The sequence below is a fragment of the Heterocephalus glaber genome, unplaced genomic scaffold (assembly GCF_053883595.1).
Source record: "Heterocephalus glaber isolate CG9 unplaced genomic scaffold, H.glaber_assembly_v1.0 deba00000621, whole genome shotgun sequence".
In the NCBI taxonomy this organism is placed as follows: domain Eukaryota; kingdom Metazoa; phylum Chordata; class Mammalia; order Rodentia; family Bathyergidae; genus Heterocephalus; species Heterocephalus glaber.
In genome coordinates, this window is record NW_028258153.1 from 17,784,026 (window position 1) to 17,791,917 (window position 7,892).

The window sequence follows — 7,892 nt, forward strand, 5'->3', positions numbered from 1 at the left end:
AAACAATTGGTCTGAGTCACAGGGATCTTTCTGGACTTCACATAGAATTAAATGCAGAAACAGTCCTGAAGTTTGTAATACTATGTGACCCGGCCTTAGCAGGCTTTCAAAACAGCCAAAAAGGTATAGAAAGTCACATGGTAATGAACACACAAAACTAGTTGGCTTAGAAGAGAAAAGGAAAAGGTATTTTTTTATTACTGCTTGCTTTCCCTGTCTAATTTGCTCACAGCTGAGTGACAAAAGTGGAGTCTTCAACCTTTTAGTGAAGATAAACTGCTCCTTACCTAGCATTAAAGTAGCTTCCATTTGGATCATCTGGGGAAGAAAGGAAGCAGAAAGAAAGGGCATGTTCTGAAGTTCCAGGAATGGAGGTGGGAGGGTGTGTCTAGATTTAATCTAGGTCAGAGTTTGAGAGGTTTCATTCCATGGTCAGCTGGCTCCAAGGCTGAGGTATCATGGTGTAAGAGCATGGTAGAGCAAAGCTGTTCAATTTACAGCACTGGGGGAGCATAAAGCAGAAGAGGAAAGGGCGAGGGACCATCCTTGAGGTCATGCCTCCATGATCCACTTCCTCCAACTAAGACCTCCTCCTAATTAGTCTAATAGCCAATGAACTTATCAATAGGTCAACCTATTGCTGAAGTCAGCGCACTCATAGTGTAATCACCTTGTCAGGAGTCTCTTATTCCAGGTGAGTTGACTCATCAAGATTAACCAGCACAGAGGGCAAGGAGGCTGAGGAGAGCCCAAAGAGGAGCTTGGCTTCCCCACAGGACCCTCAGCAACATGTCTGGACACGGAGGAGAGACAGGACCAAGGGGGAGTACGGAAGTCAGCTTGGAAATTACCACTGGATTCATTTGCACTTCTTTCAGTTGAAGAATATTTCATTCAGCATCAGCCACCAATGAGTTTTCAAAGAGAACATTTCTGACACAACTCTTGAAAGTCATCACCTTGGAAAACTTGATAAAGAAAGTTCTCATTCTGGGGCTCTGCTTTGATCCATCTCTCGCGTACTCAAAGGGAAGACATGCTGATTAGCACAGTCCTCCTTCTCTTCTTTGGAATTTGCCCCAGATTCATTGCCTTGCACCCACTCATTTCTGTTTAAAATATTCAACAAGGCCATTACAGATTATTACAGATTATGAAATTTATTCTTGGAATCTCAGCATATTATTGGTGAGTATCACTGGGTTAAAAATCAAATGTCTTGGGTTCTTATTCTGGTTCCACCATTTATCAGCCATGTGGTTTAGGGCAAATATCACCTATCTTTGTTTTTTAAAAAAATTTTGTATATATATATATATATATATATATATATATATATATGTACAACAACATAGTAGATGTATGAGAAATCCCTTGAGAGACTGTAAAACCATAAAAATGTATGATATGCTTATCATCAACACTAATAACAATGATCTATATCTAGATTATATTTCTATACAGTTAACATAAGACCACACACTATCAAAGAGAATAATCAAATGTCCCAAAAAGAAGATGTGGATCTGTGAGTCTGTTTTTCTCTTTCACTACGAAAGATTTTATTGTAAAATTCATCAGAAGATTTTCAGAAAAAGGGGAATGGAGTTTCCTATCATATATATATATATATATATATATATATATATATATATGAAAAACAGATTTCTGAAATGTAACATGCATTTGAAATGAGCTATATCTTAGCTACTAAAATCAGCTATACATCATCTACTTCTTCCTAGCTTTCAGTTTATAGAGGAACAACACTTTCCAGCATAATTGACTTTTTCTATAAAAATATCACTAATCTAATGCAATTCATGTATTCCTATTCCTGTAAATTTACTCTATATCTAAAATAATTTGTATAAAAGGATAGAAATGAGACTCTTACTTTATTTTACAAATTGAGAATTAATTTTATACACAGTCAAGTAGCTGCCACTAAAATTATGGGGTTTAATAAACCCAAATACATTCCAAAAGTTCAACTGTACACTTATACAAGACCACCCAGATTTCACAAGGTTTTCTACTTGTTACTTCTATTCTTGTAAATATTGTGAATGGAGGATGCACATCCTTTATCCTGACTTTCCTATGCATTGTTGGCTTCTATTAGCATTTCCTTTACTCCCTACAAAGATGTCACGTGACTCTTCTGGGAAGATTCTTAACACTTAACATAAGTGATAGAGTTATAAATAAAGTTGACAGAATTATTACTATAACAATGCACAGACAACTTTTATGTATTAGAACCAATTATTGACCTGAATTACAAAAAAAGTCACAGAGGGCTCTTCCTGGACCACACTGCTACAGTTAAGTGACCCAATAATAGGTTCTTGTGTATGAGGAAAGAGTTGCCAAGAGTACACCTAATAGTATGTGGTAAGCAATGATGTTTACTGAAGACCATGGAAGTTGTGCTCAGTCTGTGTCAACAAAGATACAAGGTATAACACACACCAAGAAAGGTGCTGGGGCAACAGAAAAGCAGGGCACACATGTCAAATGTAGCAGCAACAAAAGCGGGGCGGGCGGGGGGGAGGCAGTTAACTCAGGCTTTCAGAATTTAAAGGCCAAACACCTCTGCTTTAGGTGCCTCCCACTGCATCTCCCGTGGTGCTGGTGCTCTTGCCTAGGGCAGGGCATCTCCTAGGCTTTTGTTATTTTATCTTCTACTTCTCTTAGCATAATGGAAGCAGGAATAGCCATTTTGTGGTGTTTAAAATTAAATGGAGAGAAGGGAGTGACCCACTCAGTTTGTTTCTAACTGTATTGATGTTATCTGCTATCCTTTGAATGTTTGTGCCCTTGCCCTCAAATTTATATTATGAAACTTAATCCTCACTGCAGTGATGTTGGGAGGTGAGGCATTTTGTGTGCAGTGTCTAAGTCATGAAGACAGAGCCCTCCTGAATGGAATTAGTGCCCTTATGAAAGGGCTGAAGGGAATGTAGGCATTCTCTGTGAAGCAGAGAGCCCTCACCAGACAAAAATGTGCTCATCTTGGATTTCCCAGCTACTGGAAATATGAACAATACATTTCTGTTCTTTATAAATTACCTAAATTGAGATATTTTGTAGCATCTCAAACTGTAAGGACAGGAACAATGCACAAATAAACCGAGCAGCATGCAGAGAGGTGGTGGTGTGGTAACCAAGGTTTTATTATGTCAGTGGGATTAGAGGAGTTTGCCATTCCAAATTCTGAGTCCTGAGTAGGAGTTATGTTATTCCTTTCATACAGAAGCTACAGAAGCAGAACAAAGGCAATTACTCAAGCAGTGAGTTTGTAGCTTAACACACCTGGGTGTCCTTGGTCCAATGAAGAGAAGCAGGCTCCCATAGAAACAGGATGTAGCAAAACTGTTACCTTTAGGAACAGAGTTGTCAGGGCAAAGAACAGCTGACACATGGAGGGTGAAAATTAAGGGGAAGGTGACAGAGAGCATTAGTTATGGCCTTTAGTGTTTTATCTAATACTTAAGACTTAGGTTTTGTTTTTTTTAAACAAGACTGTTTTTTCAAAACAGACTACCTAAAATTTAAAATTTAAATGTAAGACAAAGACTAGTAACATCACATCAGCAGGACCCAGACATTGCGAGAAAGGTAGATGCTCTGACCAATCCAAGATCCCCAGATCATTCCTGTTTTGTTACCTTGTATCTACCTGGTTACTGTGTTTGCTTCTATTATCATTTCCACTAGCCAAAGCTAGTATCTTAGTTACTTTTCTCTCATTGCTGAAACAAAATACCAGAAGCTCAAAGTTAAAGGGGGAAAGGTTTATTTAGCTCACAGTTTGTAGAGGTTTTAGTCCATAATCGGCTGGGTCCAAGGCAGGGTGGATGGCAAACAGCCATGCAGAAGAGAAACACCATGGAGCACACAAAGTAGCAAAAGCAACAAGGGAAATTTAACACTATCTTTTTGCCCTTTTTATATTATCCATACTACCCAGATTAAGGCAATGCCCAACCAATCAGTGTACTGGTTTAGTAATCACATGCCCTTAATCCCAGCATCATACACTCTAAATTTAGCCACCTCTGAAAAAGACTGCATGAGGCTTTGGGGGGACAATTTGATACAAGCCACAGCAGCTGGGCTTCCACAAAATCCTCTCCTCTCAGCCTGGAGCTCTCTTCTTGGGATAGTAGAAGAGCTCATTGTCTCCCATCATCAGAAGGATGTAGAAACTTTGGACCATTCTTTTTATTCCCAGTCACTATAGCAGAGCTTTGCTTTACTTGGTAACCATTGGCCACATGAGTGACTATTTTCATAATTACACAATATAATAGCCATGTTAAACATTTCTCCACCTATCTAGCCAGTTTACCCTCTATTTTCTCCTCAAAAATCACAGAAGCCCCTCCAGACAAAGCCTTAGTCTGAGCCTTTTGTGTCTTCATCAGCAAAAAAAAGGCAAAAATTACCTTTTATAGAGTTATTGCGAGGGTCACATTAACCCAAAATACACATATAAATTGCTTAGCCCAGTAGTTCACTAACTTGGTTTCATTTTAGAATCATGGGTAGCTTTTCTTGGCTCTTTAGACCAATTACATTAGAAATCCATGGGGCAGGGCCATGGAATTAGTATTTTTCTATTTCTAAATCTAATTCTAATGCAGTAATCAGATGTAAGAGCCTCTAGCACACACTGCATTGTTTATTTAGAAGGCCAAATAAAATTATCTGTGTTTTTATTCTCCCTAAACAGAACTTGTCTTAGAGTGAACCTCTCTGAACAGGCCTTGCTGATCTCCCCCATAGTTTTTCTTAGGTTGGGTCCTTCATTGTCCCAATATAAGCTCTGTTTCCATGTCCTCCCAGTTTTCTGAAGTCTCAGCTATGAAGTCATAGCTTCTCTCTAGAACCCTTTTTACTTTCTCCAGCCCTGAGCTCCTCTCAAATACAATGACAACCTGAGATCTCTTTTATAAAATCTACTAATATTCCTGGTTCTTTCATGTGTAGTTTGCAGTGGTTTCCTGTGTGTCCATCTGGCAATAGCTCCTATACCTCTGTCCTAATGGTAGGCATACCCTAAACTAGAAACTGTAAAAGGATCTATTAAAAAATGTAAAATCAAGACTCATATAAAATGAATTAGTGTCAAAGATTTTGCTTAATGCATCAATTAATGAGAAGTCCAATACTATGTTATAACCACTTGAGAGGAGAATTCAAAGAACCACATATATAGGCAACAGGAAATGTTGAAATAAATTTACAAATAGATACAAAATTAGTCCATTTCATTCCATTGAACACTATCCACTCATATTTATATGGGGAAGAATCATTTTGATTATTGCTCATTTTCTACAATGTGCACTGTTATAAAATAGATCAAAGATAATGAAAGAGATCTTCACAACAGTACTCTAGACAATATCTAGGTTTTTTCACAGTAAATGCTCCATAATCTTTGTGGTCTATTTCACAGCCTTTTGCAATTTTTTTTTCTGACAGCACTCACTATTTTTATAGTCTATCAATAGATTCTTGTTGGGATAGATACAAGTGTTATAACTAAGTACGATGTCTCAGGAATTTGAATGAGATTAATTCAGCTAATGGCATCTTCAAATCCCTGTAGACAAGGTGAGGCCATATTAGAATAGGCATGCAAATTTAACTGCTTCAGATGTCAATGGAAGTAAGTTCTAATTATTACTAAAGACTGGGAGATGTTTTTCAGTTACACACCACCCTACTGGACAGTACCCCCAAGTGCTGGATCCAGGAACAACAAAGATGATTTGAGTATGGTCCCTATTTTCCAAGCCAAGATAGTAATAGTGACCAAAAGCTATGAGGATTGCAAAGTATAACCCCATGACTGTGCAAATATCATTTCAACTACTTTAAAGAAAAGCTGTTCTTCAGCCATATTGGTGTAGAAACATTAAACTTAATTTTTTTTCCATTTGTACAGGGGTAATACACTATATTAAATATGTAAGGTCTTATCCACGTGGGTTTGATTACAGAAACTGATAAAGTATTCTCTAAATAATAAAAAAAAGAAGAGCTGTTCTATAAAAATTTAACATCACTGTTGTGGGTTAAGATTCAAGTTCTAATATGTTTCCTTCTCTCACTCAAAAACCTAGTTTTCAAGTAGAATCTCCTTTTTTTTTTTTTTAATAGTACAAACTTAGGCCTTTATTCACAAAGTAGATAAGGCACAGCAAAATGGGAGAGCTGCGTGGTCTCCATGGTAACAAGAGGTTCCACAAACCTAAAGTCCTTGGCTCCCAACAGGCAGCACTTGGCAACTCTGCAGAAATAACTGGTAAGTTGGTGAAGGTGGGAAGGCAGAAGGCTGAAGGCAGCTAGCCATGCACTCAGTCCTTCAGGAAGTGCTGGGTGAATGCATCCAGCAGCTCCTGCTTCTTTAGCCCACCTTTGAGCCCACACACCCTGCAGGCCTCCTTCAGCATGGGCACAGTGAGCTTGCCCAGTGTGCCCTTGGTGGCATGGACCTTCAGCTCCTCCTTAGATAACTCCGTGTTGGGCCTTTTGCTCCCAGAACTTTCACCATCTTGCTTTTTCTTGGTGGCTTTTCCCTCAGGATTGTAGTCTGGTGGGTAAACAAGGTCCTTGAATTCATCTACTAGGGAGCCCAGTCTTTTATGCATTGCTTCAACCTTGGGCAAGGTCAGATCCACTGCTTGCTCAGGCTCCATCAAATCCAAGGCCAAGGCCTCCAGGTTCCTAAAGTTTTGTTGCAGCACAGGGTTCTCAAAGCTGTCACTTCTGTATTTGAAGTGCAGCTTCTGAACGATGGCCTTCATCTTGTCTAACTGCTCTGGGTTGGCCATGACCTTTTCAGTAGCAGGCACATTTCATTTAACATCGGTATAGGGTAGGAAGACAAGCTGGAAGCCTGGAGGAGTCACCTGAATTTTCTGGTCATCCAGCTCCTCTTCTCTGTAGAACAAGGATATGTCAAAGCCCCCATGTTTCTTCAGGTGCATCAAATCAAGGAAGATACCTGTGTCGCGGAGATCGCTGGCCTTGGTCCTGGCCTGGCTGGCCTTGGCATTGTCACTGCCATGGGGGTCATCATCGTTGGTGAATAACATGATCCTCTTATGACTCATCTTGACCTGCACATCGCTGAAGAGGTTGGCACAGACCCACAGCACTTCACTCAGGGAGTAGTCACACCTGTGGCCGATCAGGTCTTGGAAGTGGTTTTGTCCCTGCTGCCCCTTACACTGGTCAAGCTCCAGCATTTGTTTAGCACCTGGATTATCCAGCTCTTGTAAAACATAAATATTTTTGAAATTCACTGAATTTTTGTCTTTCTTGGTACCATAGAACACCACTCCCAGGAGATCTCGGTCACTGCTTATGATCTTACTTGTGTACACACTCTCGATACACTGGATACTCATATCAAAAGGAGTCAGTTCATTTTCACCCTAAGATTCAAACATGGGCCTGGAGACATCCACCAAAAATATCAAACTATCTCTTCCTGAGTATTTATATTCTCCACCTACATCAGGGCTCTCCTCCTCCTCTTCCTCCTCATCGCCCTTGGTTTTATAGTAAGACTCCCACCCTGACATGTTAGTTTCTGCTCACTCAGCTGCAGAGATCAAAGCACCCAGAAGAGCCAAGTAGAATCTTCTTGTTTGTTTAAATGTTTTGTTCTTCCTAGCCCTTGATGATAGGAGAGTTCCACTGGATTGTGAGTGATTCACTGAGACTTAGAACTCAGTGACCAGGAAACATTTGGCCCTCCCCAGGTCACTTCCCAGCCCTGCTTCAAGCCACCCCCAGATCTCCTCATGTGGCCACCTCGCAAATTCTATCAAGCCCAGCCCTCTTGGAAGGTCATGTCAACGAAGTTC

At 39.9% G+C, this 7,892-nt stretch overlaps 1 pseudogene; it reads right to left on the reverse strand.

Annotated features, from left to right (window-relative positions):
- Positions 1-6,374: 6,374 nt before the first annotated feature.
- Positions 6,375-7,649, reverse strand: LOC101696747 (DNA repair protein Ku70 pseudogene; annotated as a pseudogene).
- Between the last annotated feature and the right edge of the window lie 243 nt (positions 7,650-7,892).